The sequence below is a fragment of the Vanellus vanellus genome (genome assembly GCF_965231255.1).
Source record: "Vanellus vanellus genome assembly, contig: HAP1_SCAFFOLD_36, whole genome shotgun sequence".
Lineage (NCBI taxonomy): Eukaryota > Metazoa > Chordata > Aves > Charadriiformes > Charadriidae > Vanellus > Vanellus vanellus.
The window spans coordinates 1-22,018 of NW_028127470.1; positions in this window are offsets into that span (position 1 = coordinate 1).

Consider the following 22,018-nt stretch of genomic DNA (forward strand, 5'->3'; position numbering starts at 1 on the left):
TATAAGGCTGTTCAAGGGTGAGCGAGTTTTGCTGATCACTCCTTGGCTCTCTAGCCGTTGATAGGAATGAGGGAGTCCCAGTTGGTGCGATACTGCTGTCGATGCACCGTGGCAGCAGCAATTGGCACCTGCTGATCTTTACGCTGGGCACCAGTGCCCACTAGGGCTTTATACTTTTGTGGCTCTGACGTGCCAGGCCATCGAATCCACACAGTCCAACAAATCCAGTTGTCCCTCTCCTCCTCATGGCTGGAGGCAGGGCACCTCAAACGTTGACCACAGCACCTACGATTAGCAGAGGAGTTCCTACCTGGTCCGTAGGATGGCCTACCATAGGTCAGAGCAGCCTTCCAGTTCTCCCTCCCACTTCCTCATGTTCTCTCCATAGTTGCAGAGGCAAAGACACAGGACATCTCGGAGCGGGTTCGATTGGTCTTGAGTCGGAGGGTGGTTTTTCTCTTGAGTAAGGGGCTGTTTTTTCTCAGCAGCTGCACATGGGTGTGTGGCCACTACTCTAGAAGGCGCATTGGTGGTGTAACTCGGGCAGTGATGGCTTTGGCAGACACTCAGTGAGTCGCTGCACCTCCCGCTACCCCCTGTAGGTTGCTACTGAGAAGAGCTGGCACTTTGCTCTTGCCTTGGTCTTGGAGGAGAGGTTATTGGCAGCTGTGAGCCGGGTGCCAGGAGAGACAGGGAGCAGGAGCTGTCCGCGACTTGGCCTGCTGCAAAAAAAGGCCAGAGTGGGTGTTGTAAGAGCAGGGCCCTGGGAGAGCCCGGAGAAGCCACGTCCCTTGGGCTGATGGGCAGCGGGCGCCCATTGGGCTTCTTTAGCCCTCAGACAGAGGCAGCTCTTTTGAGGGGACAATTCTCAGAGATCTTGCAAGTCTTTGCCCATATAGGGTCATTGGATTTCCACAGCAGGTGTCCCAAAGAGAGGTATGAGTACAGGTCTCCTGCCACGCAGCTGCCATCAGGCCATGGCTTCTCCTCAAGGTGGCCTGGATGGCGCAAGTGCGTGCCTTGAATTGGAGACATCTCCAAAGCTTTCTGGAACCTCGCTGCACGTGGCTTCTGCTTCGTCGAATACTACACAAGAGCAGACGCTGAACACGCAATGCGATTTATCAACGACACGCGACTAGATGATCGCATCATTCAAACTGACTGGGATGCAGGGTTTAAGGAGGGGCGACAGTATGGAAGAGGAAAAACTGGAGGACAGGTGCGAGATGAATACCGGACAGACTACGATGTGGGAAGAGGTGGCTTCGGCAAGATCATTCAGATGCAGAAAGCAAATCATCAGCCTGCGATCTACTGATTGCCTCGTGGCTCCTAGCTCGTAGAGGGCTCTGTCCTTCCAGAGCTAGCTCTGTTCTCGCATTTTGGATTGGGGTAGGGAGTGAGATCCAAGTTCCAGCAAAAGGTGACCCTCCTTAGACTGTGGATATACATGTATACATTCCCCCTTCCTTCTGGCTAGAGAGGATGTTCTGTGCTGTTACAGGGCAACAAGGGAAAAAAAACACGTGTGACGTGTGCCGGGTGAAGGTTGCGCAGGTCCCACGAGGGTATGGAGAATGAGCCTGGTGCTCGTACAGGAGGCAGAGCCCTGCTCAGCAGTCGTGACACTTGTTCCCTGTGCACAGGGCTCCCCACTCGGGCAGCGTCCTAACCACCTCACGGGGGTCACCCAAGGGCTGTCGGGCTACCAGGGCCACTGCAGGCTCCCTACCTACGGAGCCACCCAGGCAATGTGCAGAGCTGTGGAGGGGAACAAGTGATTGCCATTGCCCCAGCACTGGAGCAGAGACAGGTGCCAGCCTTAGCTCCACAATCAGTGAAAGCAGAGCCCAGCACATCAGCTCTTCAGCAAAATGCTCCGCCACTCTAGGGCAGCCGAGCGCTCAGCACCCTATGCCCGCCTTCCCCCCAAAACCCATGTCCACACATGCACAGACGCACGTTTGGGTGTGAAACAAATGATTTATTGACATCTATGTACAGGGTAAAGCTCCGCGAGGGACAGGGCGGTGGCTGTGCCCGTGGTAACAGGAGTCTCTGTCGCAAGGCTCCTTGCAAGGGCGACTCCAGCCGCATCGCGTCCCACTCCCCAGAGTGCGGTTCTGCTGCAGAGGAAAGGTGTGGCAGCAGTTCCCAGAGCCGACTGAGTAGCGTGTTGTGCGTGCCCAGCGTGCTCAGTTCCGCAGCACCAGCTCCCAGGGGAGTATCTAGGGGACACTAAGAGAGCTCCGTGCGTGAGGAGCTCTTTCGGTGTCTGTAGAAGAGCAGGCTTGTGAGCCGATCTTGCAGCTCATCGGCCTCACGCATTGCCTTGGCGTGGGCGGCTGGGTCATGCAGCAGGCGCTGGAAGAGGTTGAGTGGCTCCGCTGTTTGGAGGGCTGGGGGCAAGACGATGTCCTCGGGCATGTTCTCATTAGCAAAGAAGAAGTGGTCGAGGCGTTTGTCGTGCAGGCAGCCGCGCAGGTACCACAGGATATCCTGCAGCCGCATGAGGAATTCCCTCCTGCTCCAGCTCGACACTGGTAAGGTGTTGAGGAGGTGCATGGCAACCGTCTTGAAGGTAGCGGTGGAAAAGCCGGTGCCCAGCAGGATAGCGGCAAAGAGCTGGAGGCATTTGAGGTGGGAGGTGTCGTGTGGGGCCTGCCTGGCCACATGCCTGAAGAACTTCACCTCTGCCACCGCGTAGCTCTCTGCCCATGTTGTGCTGGGGGTGAGGATGGCCTCTGGAGTCTCCCGGCTGCTCAGGAAGATGTCCGAGTCGCCTCGCCGCACCCCAAACATGATGTCAACGAGGAGGCTTTTCCCAGAGGCGTTTGTCAGCTGCAGCTTGCAGGAGCGGCTGGAAGGCAGCACCTTCATGCTGTAGTGCTGCGCCTGAGGCATCTCTTCCCAGGCTGAGCTCACCAGGTTCTGCAACCACTGGGCGGTTTTGTGCACATCCAGGTAGGAGCCGGTGCAGAGGGTGCCAAGGAGGCTGGCAGACGGACTTTTCCTCAGCTCCTCCTCCTGGGGGTGGTGGAGGTAGAACGGCGTGTTCTCCACCAGCTGATCCCTGCTGCAGGTACACGCCAGCTCCACGCGGACGCGGGAGTTCTTTGCCGGCATCTCCGCTGCAGTGCCCAGCTCCAGGTGGAAAACGTGCCCACGGGGGGGCTTAAGGGGCACAAGCAGGCGGTACACAGCATCACGCCCACGGGGACTCCAACCTTCGAAGGCGCTGCTCACCCCGATGGCTGGCTGCAGGACCGGGAAGAAACTGTTGGACAAGCGCTCTTGCAGGACAGCCAGGAGGTCGCCCACCAGCTCCTCCACCACGCGGCTCCTGTAGGCCAGGCGCTGCACTGACGACCGGATGCGCTTTGCAAACCTCCCAAACACACGCTTCTCATAGTCGCCAGAACCTTCTCCTGCACATTGTTCGTTGCCGCACTCTGTGCTGCTGCCTGAGCTCTCCTCTGCAGCGCTGCTGCCTGGCTGGGGGCTCCTTTTGCTGAGGTGCCGGCAGAGCCTGAAGATCAGGACGAGGACTGCAGCGAGCGCCCAGACCTGCCAGTGCTGCAAGGCAGCGAAGAGCAGGTCTCCCCAGGCCGAGGCGTTCTGCTCCATGTCCTGCAGCAGCCGAGTCTTGGGCTGGCTCAGCTGCTGCGCGTGCTGCCGCATGTGCCCGCAGGTGGCCTCACCCAGCTCCTGGCAGACCATGTGCAGGAGCTGGAGGATGCTCTGCACGAGCAGGGGGAGGAAGGTTGTGTCAGCCATGGCCTGTGGGAGGAGGGAGAGAAGGGGTTGAGTGGGGCTGGGAGGGCAGGAAGTGGTGGCGCAAGGGCCCTGCCGCTGCACTGCAGGGAGCTGGGGGCAGGCAGGAGAGGGGGCGAGACAGCTGGGGGGCAGCAAGGCCTGCGCCCAGCCCCGGTGGCGGCGGTGGCAGCGTGCCCGGCCCCAGGCGCTCCCGCCAGCGGCTGGGCCCTTGATGCAGGATGAGAACCCACCCCCCCGGGGGCCCGCCGTTCTGCCCGGGCCCCGCTCCGGCCCAGCCTCCCGCCGCCTGCACACTCACCTCTGGCTCAGGCTGTGCTGGGGCAGCGCTGCCTGCGGGTGCCTTTTATAGCTGCCCCCATTGTGACACGGCCCCTCTGATGTCACAAGCGCCAGAGCGCATCACCGGCACAGCCGCCAACCAGCCCCCCCGCCTCAGCGCCTCACAGCTGCCCCCGGCAACCAGAGCCCCGACAGACACAGAGTACAGGCCCAGCCGGCAGGACAGGGCTGCCAGTTGCTCTGCTTCCACTGCTTTAGCCGCCCCCGCAGAGCATTTGCTGCCGTCCCAGAGTCAGGAGAGAGAGAGAGTCTTGGCCACTTTTCTCCTTCAGCAACAGCTAACGCCAGCTGGATGGCTTTTCCCTCTGCAGATTGACTCCGCTCACCTTGTCCTTCAGCAGCTTCTGCCACTCGTCCTGTAGGACTCCACACCGCAGCATTCCACCTTCGATGCTTTCCTACAGTACGACAAGGCCCATCAGTAACCAGAGCATGCTGGTTCTCATTAGCTGAGAGAATGAGAGTTCATGATATGGTGGAGCTTCCTCAGCACGTGTCACCACCTCCTCTGGTGGCACCCCAAAGGCCTTGCCTTCGGGCCAGTTTGTGATCACTTCTACCATTCCTGGGCAATTAGGGTTTCCTGTTTGAGCTCGCTGTGTCATTGAGGCAATCCACTTACTCCAGGGTAGCATCGGTGGTGTGATGAGTAGAGGGAACTTTACCCTTGAACATCCAGCTCAGTCCTGGTAATGGGGGTGCCAGGAGGAGCTGTGCCTCAGGACCAGGTGGTGTGACTTCATTCAGGCCACGATAGTCTACTGTTAGTCTCCAGTTCCCATCAGACTTTTGCGCTGGCCATATAAGGCTGTTCAAGGGTGAGCGAGTTTTGCTGATCACTCCTTGGCTCTCTAGCCGTTGATAGGAATGAGGGAGTCCCAGTTGGTGCGATACTGCTGTCGATGCACCGTGGCAGCAGCAATTGGCACCTGCTGATCTTTACGCTGGGCACCAGTGCCCACTAGGGCTTTATACTTTTGTGGCTCTGACGTGCCAGGCCATCGAATCCACACAGTCCAACAAATCCAGTTGTCCCTCTCCTCCTCATGGCTGGAGGCAGGGCACCTCAAACGTTGACCACAGCACCTACGATTAGCAGAGGAGTTCCTACCTGGTCCGTAGGATGGCCTACCATAGGTCAGAGCAGCCTTCCAGTTCTCCCTCCCACTTCCTCATGTTCTCTCCATAGTTGCAGAGGCAAAGACACAGGACATCTCGGAGCGGGTTCGATTGGTCTTGAGTCGGAGGGTGGTTTTTCTCTTGAGTAAGGGGCTGTTTTTTCTCAGCAGCTGCACATGGGTGTGTGGCCACTACTCTAGAAGGCGCATTGGTGGTGTAACTCGGGCAGTGATGGCTTTGGCAGACACTCAGTGAGTCGCTGCACCTCCCGCTACCCCCTGTAGGTTGCTACTGAGAAGAGCTGGCACTTTGCTCTTGCCTTGGTCTTGGAGGAGAGGTTATTGGCAGCTGTGAGCCGGGTGCCAGGAGAGACAGGGAGCAGGAGCTGTCCGCGACTTGGCCTGCTGCAAAAAAAGGCCAGAGTGGGTGTTGTAAGAGCAGGGCCCTGGGAGAGCCCGGAGAAGCCACGTCCCTTGGGCTGATGGGCAGCGGGCGCCCATTGGGCTTCTTTAGCTCTCAGACAGAGGCAGCTCTTTTGAGGGGACAATTCTCAGAGATCTTGCAAGTCTTTGCCCATATAGGGTCATTGGATTTCCACAGCAGGTGTCCCAAAGAGAGGTATGAGTACAGGTCTCCTGCCATGCAGCTGCCATCAGGCCATGGCTTCTCCTCAAGGTGGCCTGGATGGCGCAAGTGCGTGCCTTGAATTGGAGACATCTCCAAAGCTTTCTGGAACCTCGCTGCACGTGGCTTCTGCTTCGTCGAATACTACACAAGAGCAGACGCTGAACACGCAATGCGATTTATCAACGACACGCGACTAGATGATCGCATCATTCAAACTGACTGGGATGCAGGGTTTAAGGAGGGGCGACAGTATGGAAGAGGAAAAACTGGAGGACAGGTGCGAGATGAATACCGGACAGACTACGATGTGGGAAGAGGTGGCTTCGGCAAGATCATTCAGATGCAGAAAGCAAATCATCAGCCTGCGATCTACTGATTGCCTCGTGGCTCCTAGCTCGTAGAGGGCTCTGTCCTTCCAGAGCTAGCTCTGTTCTCGCATTTTGGATTGGGGTAGGGAGTGAGATCCAAGTTCCAGCAAAAGGTGACCCTCCTTAGACTGTGGATATACATGTATACATTCCCCCTTCCTTCTGGCTAGAGAGGATGTTCTGTGCTGTTACAGGGCAACAAGGGAAAAAAAACACGTGTGACGTGTGCCGGGTGAAGGTTGCGCAGGTCCCACGAGGGTATGGAGAATGAGCCTGGTGCTCGTACAGGAGGCAGAGCCCTGCTCAGCAGTCGTGACACTTGTTCCCTGTGCACAGGGCTCCCCACTCGGGCAGCGTCCTAACCACCTCACGGGGGTCACCCAAGGGCTGTCGGGCTACCAGGGCCACTGCAGGCTCCCTACCTACGGAGCCACCCAGGCAATGTGCAGAGCTGTGGAGGGGAACAAGTGATTGCCATTGCCCCAGCACTGGAGCAGAGACAGGTGCCAGCCTTAGCTCCACAATCAGTGAAAGCAGAGCCCAGCACATCAGCTCTTCAGCAAAATGCTCCGCCACTCTAGGGCAGCCGAGCGCTCAGCACCCTATGCCCGCCTTCCCCCCAAAACCCATGTCCACACATGCACAGACGCACGTTTGGGTGTGAAACAAATGATTTATTGACATCTATGTACAGGGTAAAGCTCCGCGAGGGACAGGGCGGTGGCTGTGCCCGTGGTAACAGGAGTCTCTGTCGCAAGGCTCCTTGCAAGGGCGACTCCAGCCGCATCGCGTCCCACTCCCCAGAGTGCGGTTCTGCTGCAGAGGAAAGGTGTGGCAGCAGTTCCCAGAGCCGACTGAGTAGCGTGTTGTGCGTGCCCAGCGTGCTCAGTTCCGCAGCACCAGCTCCCAGGGGAGTATCTAGGGGACACTAAGAGAGCTCCGTGCGTGAGGAGCTCTTTCGGTGTCCGTAGAAGAGCAGGCTTGTGAGCCGATCTTGCAGCTCATCGGCCTCACGCATTGCCTTGGCGTGGGCGGCTGGGTCATGCAGCAGGCGCTGGAAGAGGTTGAGTGGCTCCGCTGTTTGGAGGGCTGGGGGCAAGACGATGTCCTCGGGCATGTTCTCATTAGCAAAGAAGAAGTGGTCGAGGCGTTTGTCGTGCAGGCAGCCGCGCAGGTACCACAGGATATCCTGCAGCCGCATGAGGAATTCCCTCCTGCTCCAGCTCGACACTGGTAAGGTGTTGAGGAGGTGCATGGCAACCGTCTTGAAGGTAGCGGTGGAAAAGCCGGTGCCCAGCAGGATAGCGGCAAAGAGCTGGAGGCATTTGAGGTGGGAGGTGTCGTGTGGGGCCTGCCTGGCCACATGCCTGAAGAACTTCACCTCTGCCACCGCGTAGCTCTCTGCCCATGTTGTGCTGGGGGTGAGGATGGCCTCTGGAGTCTCCCGGCTGCTCAGGAAGATGTCCGAGTCGCCTCGCCGCACCCCAAACATGATGTCAACGAGGAGGCTTTTCCCAGAGGCGTTTGTCAGCTGCAGCTTGCAGGAGCGGCTGGAAGGCAGCACCTTCATGCTGTAGTGCTGCGCCTGAGGCATCTCTTCCCAGGCTGAGCTCACCAGGTTCTGCAACCACTGGGCGGTTTTGTGCACATCCAGGTAGGAGCCGGTGCAGAGGGTGCCAAGGAGGCTGGCAGACGGACTTTTCCTCAGCTCCTCCTCCTGGGGGTGGTGGAGGTAGAACGGCGTGTTCTCCACCAGCTGATCCCTGCTGCAGGTACACGCCAGCTCCACGCGGACGCGGGAGTTCTTTGCCGGCATCTCCGCTGCAGTGCCCAGCTCCAGGTGGAAAACGTGCCCACGGGGGGGCTTAAGGGGCACAAGCAGGCGGTACACAGCATCACGCCCACGGGGACTCCAACCTTCGAAGGCGCTACCCACCCCGATGGCTGGCTGCAGGACCGGGAAGAAACTGTTGGACAAGCGCTCTTGCAGGACAGCCAGGAGGTCACCCACCAGCTCCTCCACCACGCGGCTCCTGTAGGCCAGGCGCTGCACTGACGACCGGATGCGCTTTGCAAACCTCCCAAACACACGCTTCTCATAGTCGCCAGAACCTTCTCCTGCACATTGTTCGTTGCCGCACTCTGTGCTGCTGCCTGAGCTCTCCTCTGCAGCGCTGCTGCCTGGCTGGGGGCTCCTTTTGCTGAGGCGCCGGCAGAGCCTGAAGATCAGGACGAGGACTGCAGCGAGCGCCCAGACCTGCCAGTGCTGCAAGGCAGCGAAGAGCAGGTCTCCCCAGGCCGAGGCGTTCTGCTCCATGTCCTGCAGCAGCCGAGTCTTGGGCTGGCTCAGCTGCTGCGCGTGCTGCCGCATGTGCCCGCAGGTGGCCTCACCCAGCTCCTGGCAGACCATGTGCAGGAGCTGGAGGATGCTCTGCACGAGCAGGGGGAGGAAGGTTGTGTCAGCCATGGCCTGCGGGAGGAGGGAGAGAAGGGGTTGAGTGGGGCTGGGAGGGCAGGAAGTGGTGGCGCAAGGGCCCTGCCGCTGCACTGCAGGGAGCTGGGGGCAGGCAGGAGAGGGGGCGAGACAGCTGGGGGGCAGCAAGGCCTGCGCCCAGCCCCGGTGGCGGCGGTGGCAGCGTGCCCGGCCCCAGGCGCTCCCGCCAGCGGCTGGGCCCTTGATGCAGGATGAGAACCCACCCCCCCGGGGGCCCGCCGTTCTGCCCGGGCCCCGCTCCGGCCCAGCCTCCCGCCGCCTGCGCACTCACCTCTGGCTCAGGCTGTGCTGGGGCAGCGCTGCCTGCGGGCGCCTTTTATAGCTGCCCCCATTGTGACACGGCCCCTCTGATGTCACAAGCGCCAGAGCGCATCACCGGCACAGCCGCCAACCAGCCCCCCCGCCTCAGCGCCTCACAGCTGCCCCCGGCAACCAGAGCCCCGACAGACACAGAGTACAGGCCCAGCCGGCAGGACAGGGCTGCCAGTTGCTCTGCTTCCACTGCTTTAGCCGCCCCCGCAGAGCATTTGCTGCCGTCCCGGAGTCAGGAGAGAGAGAGAGTCTTGGCCACTTTTCTCCTTCAGCAACAGCTAACGCCAGCTGGATGGCTTTTCCCTCTGCAGATTGACTCCGCTCACCTTGTCCTTCAGCAGCTTCTGCCACTCGTCCTGTAGGACTCCACACCGCAGCATTCCACCTTCGATGCTTTCCTACAGTACGACAAGGCCCATCAGTAACCAGAGCATGCTGGTTCTCATTAGCTGAGAGAATGAGAGTTCATGATATGGTGGAGCTTCCTCAGCACGTGTCACCACCTCCTCTGGTGGCACCCCAAAGGCCTTGCCTTCGGGCCAGTTTGTGATCACTTCTACCATTCCTGGGCAATTAGGGTTTCCTAATAACATAACCATCAAAAGCAAATTAAGGGGGGAGAAACTACCAGATTCTAAACTTCAGTACATTCGTGCTTATTTCATGCTTATGTTCATTCTTCAGTATATGAGTGCTTATGTACATCTCAGGCTTTATTCACTTAAGTAACTTTATTAGCCACACAGCAAGGAATGCTGAATGGAGGGAAGGTTTTTTCATAGACAGAAATTTATTTTTCACTTCACAGGAATGGATAGAGAAAGAAAAAAAAGAACACCTGATGACACTTCCTAATGTGGTTAGACATTGAGATGAAATGATGAAATGACTGTGGATTTTGGCCTTTTACTGCCTGACAGGTTCACCAGATTTATAACTGACAGTTTAGTGATTGCTTCTTTGCAAAATTGGTTCTGTTTTACCTCAAACCAGGACATTCCACCCCTTATTCCACACCATTTGCATCTTGCTCAGATTACTATTACTTTTATCTATCAAATTTACACGCACACAGATTATATATATGATATGGATACATGCAGGTCACTTATCTGTGGTTTACGTTTATATACAAAAGTTTAAGCCCATTTAGTTCATGATTGCAGGATCTCATCTCAGGGCAGGAAAGATGGTACAAAATTCATTCTGGTTCGTGCCCATGGGGTAGCATGTTCATCTTGAAGAGCTTGCTGGACGCCACTTGATGAAGCTAGCTCAGGTTTCATCACCCCTGTGTTATCCTGAAAAACACTTATTGAACACTGTTAGTATTATGTAGTGATCAGCATCATACAGCTCAGGATTGAGTAATCTCACCAAGGGTTAAATTCCCTTGGGGTACACATTGAACTTCTCCATCCTTCAGCATCACCCACCAAGTACATCCAGGTCCTTGAGCAAAAACAGTCCCACGAATGGGTTTGCTTTAGCCTGAAGCAGGAGAAACCCAGTTTTCCTGAACAAATTCCTTTCATGCACCACAGGGACTTTATCTCCTCCTACAGTATGTAAAGGGTCTGATTGAGCAGGACCAGCTCCATTGATGGATCCCCTGGTGTTAATTAGCCAGGTAGCTTGCTCTAAACGCTTGTCCCAATTTTAAAGGTTCCACCTCTTATAGCTTTTAGGGTGGTTTTTAGCAGTCCATTGTATTGCACAATCTTCCCAGAAGTGGGTGCATGATAGGGGATATGATATATCCACTCAATGCCATGTTCTTTTGCCCAATTACTATTATGGTGGACCTTCCTCAGCACGTGTCACCATCTCCTCTTGTGGCATCCCAAAGTCTTTGCTTTTGGGCCAATTTGTGATCACTTCTACGATTCCTGGGTGATTTGGGTTTCCTATTCGAGCTCGCTGCGTGATTATGGCAACCCACTTACTCCAGGTAGCATCGGTGGCGTGATGAGTAGAAGGAACTTTACCCTTGAACATCCAGCCCAGTACTGGTAATGGGGGTGCCAGGAGGAGCTGTGCCTCAGGACCAATTACTTCTGAAGCAGCTCTAACTCCTTCCTATGCTGCCAAGATTTCTTTCTCAGTTGGAGTATAGTTGGCCTCGGAGACTTCGACCCCTAGAATCCCAGGGGTCGACCTCAAGTCTCCCCTGGTGCTTTCTGCCAGAGGCCCCAGGTAGGGCCATTGTCCCCGGCTGCGGTGTAGAGCACATTTTTAATGTTCCGTCCAGTTCGGACTGGTCCAAGGGCTACTGCATGCACAATCTCTTGTTTAATTTGCTCAAAGGCTTGTCGTTGCTCAGGGCCCCACATAAACTCATTTTTCTTTCGAGTCACTTCATAGAGAGGTTTCACAATCTGGCTGTAAGCTGGAATATGCATTCTCCAGAAACCCACAACACCTAAAAAGGCTTGTGTTTCCTTTTTATTAGTAGGTGGGGACATAGATGTTATTCGGTTAATTATATCCATTGGGATCTGGCGACGGCCATCTTGCCACTTAATTCCTAAAAACTGGATTTCTCGTGCAGGTCCCTTGACCTTACCTCTTTTAATGGCAAAACCTGCTTTCAGAAGAATCTTAATTATTTTCCTACCTTTGTGGAAAACTTCTTCTGCTGAATTACCCCACACAATGATATCATCGATGTATTGTAGGTGTTCTGGAGCTCCACTCTTCTCCAGTGCAGTCTGGATCAGTCCATGGCAAACAGTAGGGCTGTGCTTCCACCCCTGGGGCAGTGGATTCCAGGTGTACTGGACACCCCTCCAGGTGAAAGCAAACTGTGGCCTGCACTCTGCTGCTAAAGGAATAGAGAAAAAGGCATGAGCAATGTCAATTGTAGCATACCATTGGGCTGCCTTTGACTCCAGTTCATACTGAAGTTGTAGCATATCTGGCACAGCAGCACTCAGTGGTGGTGTAACTTCATTCAGGCCACGATAGTCTACTGTTAAACTCCAGTGCCCATCAGACTTTCGCACCGGCCATATAGGGCTGTTAAAGGGTGACCGAGTTTTGCTGATCACTCCTTGGCTCTCTAGCCGGCGAATCAGGTTATGGATGGGAATCAGGGAGTCTCGGTTGGTGCGATACTGTCGTCGATGCACCGTGGCAGTAGCAATTGGCACCTGCTGATCTTCAACCCTCAGCAGTCCCGCAACAGAAGGGTCATCTGAAAGACCGGGTAAGGTAGACAGCTGTGTAACATCCTCAGTCTCTACAGCTGCTATACCAAAAGCCCACCGATACCCTTTTGGGTCTTTAAAATACCCTCTCTTGAGATAGTCTATGCCAAGGATGCATGGAGCATCTGGACCAGTAACAACGGGGTGTTTCTCCCATTTATTCCCAGTTAGGCTCACTTCAGCTTCTAATACAGTCATTTCTTGAGATCCGCCTGTCACTCCAGAAATGGTGACAGTTTCTGCCCCTTTATGATTCGATGGCAATAGGGTACACTGTGCACCAGTGTCCACCAGGGCTTTATCCTTTTGTGGCTCTAATGTGCCAGGCCATCGAATCCACACAGTCCAATAAACTCGGTTGTCCCTCTCCTCCTCCTGGCTGGAGGCAGGGCACCTCTAATGTTGACCGTAGTACCTACGATTATCAGATCGGTTCCTACCTGGTCCGTAGGATCGCCTACCGTAGGTTGGAGCAGCCTTCTTCCTGTCAGAATCCTTTCTTCTACCTGCTTCATTTTGCAGCTCAAGCACCCGTGCCTGTAGGGCTGAGGTAGGTTCTCCATCCCACTTCTTCATGTCTTCTCCATATTCACAGAGGCAAAACCACAGGATATCTCGCATCGGGTTTGATTTGTCTTGAGTCGGAAGGTGTTTTTTCTCTTGAGTAGGAGGGCGTTTCCTCTTAGCAGCTGCAACATGAGTCTGTACAGGGAAAGAATGGAGTTTTTCCTCCACCTTGGTTAGTTTATCAAACAGTTTATCGGTTTGCTCAACTAATTTCTGGGTCATTTGCTCTATTTTCTCAGTCAGTTTCTCAGTCATTTTCTCGGTGGTCACAGTCAGCTTTTCTATGGCTGCCACAGAAAAGGGACGAGAGAGACTGTCTTCATACTGTCGTACCTTATTAACCACTTCATTTACGGTTGGTGTGTCAGTATCAGATCCTCCCCAGACCATTGTTGACAATGTGTGGGAATATGTTGATGGTGCACTTTGTACAAACTTTTTTAGCATAGATTGTTTGCATGGCATTTCATCAGGGTCTACAATCACTTGCCCATCACTATAAATCACCTCTCGCACAGCCATTTCTCTCAGGTACTTAATACCTTTTTCCATGGTGGTCCATTTACTTGGACGGCATTCGATATCGTCCTTAAAGGGATACCTGTGCTTTATGGCTGACACCAGTCGCCTCCAGAGACTGAGAGTGCTTGTCTTTCTCCCAATCTCTTTATCAATACCTCCATCCTTGGCCAGGTTTCCCAATTGCCTAGCTTCTCTGCCATCTAAATCTAGGGTATCTGCCCCACTATCCCAGCATCGGAGCAACCAGGAGACAAGTGTTTCACCTTCATGACGACTAAAGTCCTTCCTGATATTTCTCAGATCTTTCCTAGAGAAGGATTTAACAACTCCCTCTACATCTGAGTCCTCCTGTGGTGAGGCTGCCCTAGAAGGGGCCTCTCCAACATCTGCTCTAGAAGGACTCTTGCCTTTGTCTGTTTTCAAAGGTCTCTTTCCCTTATCTGGTCTTGAAGGACCCTCCCCTGGATCTTCTTCAGAACCCTCCCCCAAGCTATCTGACTTGAGGTGGTCTTTGTCGTAAGGGGTAGGGGAAGGAGTTGACCTCTTCTTCTTCCTCCTGGTTACCGGGGCAGCTTGTACCGATTTTGATGGAGTTTGAGTAGGTTTGGTACTGGTTGTAGTGGCTGCAGTAGCTTGTGCCGGGACAGGCGGCGGAGGGGCCGGTGTTGTTGCGGTGGGGGGGCGGCTGCCGGTGGTGCCGGTGCCGTTGCAGGCGGCGGCGGCGGAGGCGCCTGTGCCGTGGTGGTTGGGGGGGCGGCTGCCGGTGGTGCCGGTGCAGGCGGCGGTGGTGCCGGTGCCGGTGCAGGCGGCGGCGGCGGAGGAGGCGCCTGTGCCGTTGCGGTGGGGGGGGGCGGCTGCCGGTGGTGCCGTTGCTCCGGGGGGGGCGGCTGCGGCCGGGCCGGGCGGGGCCGCGGTTTGTGCCGCTGCAGATCGCCGAGCGGCTGCGCGGGTCTGAGTGGCGGCAGCGCACGGTACCCTACAGCTCCCCCTGCACAGATGTTTCACAATAAACCACCCCTGCACCACATTCAGAAGCACCGACAACAGAATCACGATCTTAACAAGGTACCAGTCCTTATCCTCAGAGCCCAGAAGGTTTCCATGCCCCAGCTCTGAGGGTGTCACATTAACATAAGTATCAAAGGGCGAAGTAAACATTCCCCAGGTAGAACCGACAGTATAATTAATAACAGAATCCATCACCTGATGCCCGAGATATACAGGTAGAGCCGTTACCCAACTCATCGTGTTATACATCTGAATTGCGAACCACACCAACATAGCACCTTTAAACCTTCGCATAAAAAGACAAAGAATAAATGAAGTTTGCAACACCTTTGGCAGGTTAGACCAAGCTGACTGCATTAAAGTCCAACAAAGCTGTTTAAAGGCATGATACATGATTTCCTCTAAGAACGACATGATGCAAGCTGTCTGTTCTAATCTCTGAGCAAGTTGGAATTCAAACTATTTGGACAATTTATCACAGCTCTGGTGGAGCACTGTTCGTGCCCCACGTTGGGCGCCAATTAATCTGTCGTGGTTTAGGCCAAATCCACCACTGGGGACCCGAGGGACCCCAGACGGGACCGACAGATGCTCCCCTCTACCCCTCTACAAAGAGAGAGGCAGAGGAGGAAAAAGAGACTTAAGAGTTTAGAAGAAACTAAACTACTTTAATGAAGTATTAATAATAAAATAAAAAGAAATAATGAAAAATATATACAAAACCGTGTCAAGCTCCCGAGATGACAATCACGTCACCGGCTGGCACTGGGGCAGTCCCAGGCTGGACTCAGTGGCGGACGGGAACTGGATTCCGGATCTGGAGTCAGGATTGGGATCACAGGCAGAGAGAGTCCTCCTCAGATGTCGGCCATTGAAGGAAGAGCCCGTGACCCTTTGGTCCCTCAGCTTTTCTACTGAGCATGAGGCAGATGGGATGGAATACCCTGTTGGTCAGTTTTGGGTCACCTGTCCTGTCCACTCCTCCCTGCAGGTGGGACCCCACTATGCTTTTCCGCTTCCAACCCTCCAACGTGGCAAATAACAAAGTTGGTTGGCCTTGGCTGTTATGGCAATAAGTGTAAGCAGGAGCCTCTCTGCATCCCATGCCTGGGCATCAGCTATAAACAATTGGTCTGATCTCTCTGAGAGAGTGAACATTGTCTGCACAATATGCAGTTAATTTCAGTAGTTAGAAGAGGCCCAGCTAAGAAGCGAAGTTACTGAACAAAATTGGTTCTGTTTTACCTCAAACCAGGACACAGGATCAAGTGCAAAGCCTTCATCCTGTGAGTTCACGTGAGGAGTCGTTGTCTGTAGACTTTAGGTATGGACGAATATACCTGGACGGCACCCACTGTGGTCCGTGATCTGTGGAGACACAAGCATAACCTCTTGCCCACGTGATCAAGTCATGCGGACCCAACCACTGTCCTGTCCTGAGGTCTCGCAGCAGCACTTTTGCTCCAGGACCCACCCGTTCCTGGGTCACAAGGGAACCAAAGTGCCGAAGAAGGGGTGGCATCGCAGCAGGAGTATCATCAGCAAGCTGCAAAAAGTTTAATACATATACAGCTTTAGTTAATCGTGCTTCAGGGCTTTCCCCTATCATTCCGCCTTTTTGTTTTTGTAAAAGGCATTTTAGAGTCCCGTGTGCACGCTCAACAATACTCTGACACGTGGGTGAGTGGGGGATGCCTGTGACATGTGTCACGCCCCTGAGTTGTAAAAAACAAGCTACCTTTTGCCATACATAAGCAGGACCGTTATCAGTTTTGATCTGTTGTGGGACACCTAAAACAGAAAATGCACGCTGCCAATGGTGTAAGACATCTCGAGCTGATTCTCCAGTGTGAGCAGTGGCTATGAGGGCAGAAGAAAAGGTATTGATTGATACATGTATATACTTCAAACGGCCGAATTCAGTAATATGTGTGACATCAGTTTGCCAAAGCTGTAAAGCGCGTAATCCTCGTGGATTGGTGCCATAATATACAGGTACATGTTCATCTTGACAATCGGGGCAGGCCGCAATAATATGGCGCGCCTCAGTATTACTAAGATTAAACTGACGTTTCAAAGCACGATATCCCTGATGATAAAAACTATGCGATGCTATCGCTTGCTGTTTAACGTTGGGCACAGGTCCCAGGGCCACTGCAGACACTAAAGCATCAGCTTGTGCATTGCCTTCTACTATAAATCCTGGTAACTGGGTATGACTTTTAATGTGCATCACATAATATTCCTGCTGTCGCCTCTGCATTGTTATCCATGACAGTTTCAATACACCAAACAGTAATTCATTAGTTACATTACCTAAAACAGCTTTATCTAAACGTTGTACCAGAGCGGCCACATAAGCTGAATCTGTCACAATGTTGACTGGGCCGGGGAAACTCTGAAACACCATGGTCATCGCTCGTAGTTCTATGACTTGGGGCGAACCTTCCTGATGTTCGATCTTATGTCACCATTGTGTTCCTTGTCTCCAGACAATGGCAGCTTTTCCAGTTTTTCCTGACCCATCTGTGAACACCGTGGGGCCCTCCACTGGGTTTCTACGACTGAGATTTTTTTTTTTTTTTTTTGCCAAAGATTATTTGTGTGCCCAATTTAATCAGTGGGTGTGAAGATAAATGGTGAACGCTTTTGCTACAGGCCATTGACAAATTGTAGGCGAGTTTTTCATACCTTGTGTCAACACTTTCCACTGATACCTTTATACCTTTTGGTAGGCTCCATGGTATTCACAGATGGAACAGTAAATGCAAATTTTTCTTTGTCTTGTTCTGCCAGAGGGATGGTAAAAAAAACCCAAACTTTTAAATCTATTACAACAATTTCCCACCCCATAGGTATCATAGTAGGCGAAGGTAATCCCGGTTGTAGTGCTCCCATTGTTGCCATGACATCTAATGATCTTTCTCAAATCACGCAACAATCTCCATTTCCCCAATTTCTTTTTGATAACAAATACTGGGGTATTCCAAGGGCTATGTGAGGCCTCTATGTGTCCTGCAACAAGTTGTTCCCTTACCAGAGACTGCAGGGCTGTTAATTTCTCTTGGCCAAGGGGCCACTGATCAACCCACACCGGTTTTTCTGTTAGCCATTTTAGAGCTAAAGTGGGTTGAGAAACACCCCGCTTTAGCTCTAAAATACAGTGGCCCCGACTAAAAATCTGTAGTTATGCAAACTCCCCATTGGCCTAAGCAGTCCCTTCCCCATAGGTTTAAAGGAGTTGAGGTCACATATGGCCGCACTGTAGCCCTTTGCCCTTCTGAGTTTACAATCACAATAGGGTTAGTGGACATATAACTGTTGGCAACTCCTCCGAGTCCTGCCGCTCCCAAGGCATTGGAGGTTAATGGCTGGGGCCGGTTCTGTTTAATGTCTTTATCAACGATGTGGAGGAGGGGATTGAGTGCAGCCTCGCTAAGTTTGTAGAGGACACCAAGTTGGATGGGAATGTTGATCTAGTGGTGGGTAGGAAGGCTCTACAGAGGGATCTGGACAGGCTGGCTGGATGGGCTGCAGACAATGGTATGAGTTTCAACAAGGCCAAGTGTCAGGTCTTGCACTTGGGTGACAACCCCGTGCAGTGCTACGGGCTTGGGGAAGTGTGGCTGGAAAGCTGCCTGGCAGAAAGGGACCTGGGGGTGTTGGTCAATAGCCATCTTTCTCCTGAGATGGGCCAGGCACAGACAAGCATTGGGGGAAAATTGTCATCTTTTATTGGCCTCAGAAAGCCTCCATAGCCGAGCGGAGGCTGGCAGCACGATGTCCTCAGGGCAGATGAATGTCTGGAGCGCTGTCCATGCAGCCATCCTTCGGTTGCCTGGATGCTGTGCAGGCTCAGGGCCAGATGCCATCTCTGGGGACCCGCCTGGCACTGGCAGCAGGACACTACTGTTCTTTCTGTCCCGCTATGCAGGTACAGCGGAAAGCCCTGCGCAGAGCCCTGAGCGCCCTCCTGAAGAAGGAGGGCCGTCGCTGTCGAGCCGGGGTGTGTGGCAGGGCCACGATGCCTGCGGGGAACAGAGAGCTGTAGGTGAGGGGCTGGGCAGGCAACGGGCAAGCCGCTGCCAGCCCCCTGCCACCGAGGCGGTTCCCCAGGGAGGGGTGGCCACAGCACGGCCAGTCCCCGTGTGTGCAGTGCTGCCGACCTACCCTGGGTGCCGCTCGCCGGGATGAGCAGCACCCAGCCAGGCCTGCCCTCGGCTCAGGGACCTACCTGGGACATCCTCTGGCACGTCCCTGCAGCCGTAGGAGGGCTGTGCGCTGCCTGGATGCTCGGAGAGCGCCTGCAGGGGAAGAGCAAGAGCAGAGGTAGGGGAGGGAGGGGATGTCAGCGGGAGACCTGGAGGACACCAGGCATCTCCCTGCTACACACAGCCCGGGCGCTGCGCCTGCCTTCGGCAACTCAGGATGCCCGGTGCTGGCCACGTGCGCCTGGCTCACCTGGTGCTGAGGTTCCCAAGCCACGGGAGAAGCTGCTGCACCTCCCTGGTCGTCTGCAGCTGGGGCGAGAGGGGCTGTGCTGGCCTCTACGTGAGGCTCTGCAGCCAAGAGACGCTCGGTGTCTTGGTGTGCTGCAGGTGTTCTCGCAGCCATCTCTGCATCCGCGCTCTGTGCCTGCTCCTGCTGGATCACAAGCACAGCACCGGCCACGGCCTCCCGCACAGTGTGCCAGGCAACGTCCTGCAGAGCCTCCTCATATGCTGTGGGGCTGTGCGGGGCAGGTGCCTGGCTCTCTGCCTCTTCTGCTGGGGCAAAGTGGGGTGCGCCAGCATCTGCCGGAGCGTTTTGGAGCACTGAAGCAGCCACTTCATCCTCCTGCGCTGCCGGGGAGACAACAGCTGTGCTGTCCTCTCCATGAGCCTCTGCGGTCACCGGACCCTCGGTGCCCTGAGGTACTGCCGGTGTTCTTGCTGCCTGTTCTTGTTGGAATACAAGCACAGCGCTGGCCACAACCTCCCTCACAATGCACCAGGCTGCGTCCTGCAGTGCTGCCTCGTAGCCTGCGGGGTTGTGTGGGGCAGCTGCCCGGCTCTTTGCCTCTGCTGCTGGGGCCTGCTCGCCAAAGGCAGAAGCTGGCTCCTCTGCCTCCTCTTGTGCCACAGGAGCGAGTGGTGTGCGCTGCCCCTCTTCCTCATGAGCTCCGGCCAAGCCAGAAGCTGTTGGTTCAATGTCTCTGGGACCATAGCTGGGACTTTGCAGATCCCCAGCTCTGTCTCCGGTCCCCTCTGTGTCCATGCTGCTGGGCCAGCCAGGCCCCTCCTGGGGACTAGAGTGGGCATCCTGGAAGAGCTCCTGGACCAAGGAGTTGTTGACACAGATGCTGGGGATGTTGATGTCTTCCCCCTGGGTCAGCTCTTTGTCCCTGTCGTTCTGACACTCCTCCTCGGCCACGGCCTTTTCCTCTGGGCAGTCCCGCTGACACTGCAGGCTGGCATTCCTGAGCTGGGCCAGACTATGCCCGGTGCGGGCCAGGAAGCTCCTCCCCAGCTCCTCCGGAGCCTGCATCTTGATGGATAGGATGTCCACATGCTCTGCGGAAGCCTGGTGGTGCACCCCCGGTGATCTCTTGTAGAGGTCGCACCTGATCCACATCGCCCACATTGCTGGGTTGTGCTCCGCTGCGTGTCCCCAGCACCCTGGCCTCATATGCTGTCCCCGGGCAGCTGGTACAGGGCCCCTGACGGCAGCATCAGTGTCCCCCCCATGCATGGGGATCAGGCGAGAGCTGAGCTGCAGGAGCCTTGCTCCCATTGACACCTGGACCTCGTCTGTTCTTGCTGTTATTGACAGGGCCCTGTTACGTGCCCAGTCCCACGGTGCCACTGCCTGCTGGCTGTGACTCCAGCTCCCACGGAAAACCTTGCCTGGGACCTCACTGGTGAGGCACGGAGCTGTCCCCTTCACAGCTGGTGTATAGGCTGCAGGCCTGAATCTCCTGACCCTCGCAGGTCTGCCCCGCTCACCGCAGGTGCCCCAAGGAGGTGGGACTGGCTGTCGGTGTCTGATGGCTGCACTGCTGCTGGCCGTGTCCCATGCCCCGGCAGAAGGTGCAGCGGGTGCTGCTGGCAGAGCAGGCAGCCTGCAGCGGGTGCTGTCAGCTGCTGGTAGCCGAGCTGCGGGTGCGTATCTGGGTGCCGCTGCCCGCCCGGGCAGAGTCTCCAGTTTCTCCACGATGCTGGGCAGTACCATCTGGTTGCAGGGCAGTGCCTCCATGTGTGCCACGCTGTCTGTCTGCAAAAGAAGCTGAGGAGAGAGGCTGTGAGACGGTGGCCCTTGCCCCCCTTGTAACAGCTGGAAGAGCTCCTGTGTCTGGGCTCCCCCGCCAGCCCCCAGGGCAGCGCTCAGCCCCACAGGCAGCTGCCGCCCTGTTCCCACAGCCGGCTGGGAGAGGGCTGGTCCCTGCAGGAGCATCCCCGGCATGCCCAGGCAGCCTGCTGGGCATGGCACAGGGGGTCCAGCTTGCTACAGGGGCCGAGCCCGCCTGTCCTCTCCTGCACCTCCCACCTGCCCGTTGGCAGCTCCCCAGGGTCGGGAAAACATTCAGCCCCGTCTCTCGCAGGTTCCCTACCTGTGCGTGGCGACTCCCAGCAGCCTGCAAGCTGTCTGGGCAGGGCAGCTCTGGCAGCCTGACCCCGTGGAGGGACGAGGCCGGGCTCTGCCTGCCCTGTGGCGCTGGCGTTGGTGGCCTCTGGCCCACCTGCGGGCAGAAGAAGAAGAAGGCATGGGATGGAGGTGGCTGCCTTGGCACAGTGGCCCCCAGAGTGCCATCCAGCCCGGCCTCGGCACCAAGGCAGCTCGGTGCGGCCCCGTCCCACCAGCAGCCTCTCCCTCCTGCCCTATCCCTCACCTGGCGCCTCTTCTGCAGGCTTGGCAGCCCCTTGTTGGGCTGAGATGGCGTGTTCGCCTCTCTGTCCATGGGCGTCTTCGGCCGTAGAGCCGCCGTGGGCACCCAGGGAAGATGCTGCCTCCTGAGGCAGGTGCTCTCCTGGGAGTGGGCACCCCAGGGCTCTGGCCCCTTATATACCGCACGGTCACCGTGGCCACCCGTGTTACAATGGCCGCTGGGCATGATATGGTGCCCCCGTCACAAAGCGCTGGCAGTCGCCGTGGTGATGCCCACGCCCGTGACCGGCTGGGACCAGCTGGGACTGGTTGTGCCATGGCTCCAAGGTGGCCATGCCCGGCATGGGTCAGCCCCTGCTCTCCCCTCAGAGAGGCCCTGGGAGGCCTGAACCAACGCCTCCTGCACAGCTCGGTGCCAGTGGCCTCTGCAGAGCTCAGACCTGGGTGCCTTCAGCAGCTCGGAGTGCCACCACCCTGGGCCTTGTCCCCCAGCATTGCTCCTGTCCGGCTCCTGGAGGTGTGCCAGCGTTCCTGCGGGACATGTAGGTTGAGCCTGGTGGCTCTATTCATGGTCTCCATCCCTCTCCCGGTGCTGTCAGGGGTCTTTGCCATGAAAAATTGGGATGAAAGCTATGGGAATTAATGAGCTATCTCCAAAACCTGTGGCAATGGTTTGAAGTGCCTCCTCTCCAACTGGCGCATCCTTCTCCTGGGTGCCATCCAGACTCCTTTTGAAAGTGTTATCTACATCTTCATCTTCCTCTGGACCCCTGTCCTGGATCCCCATGGCACTCCCTTGGGCATCAGCT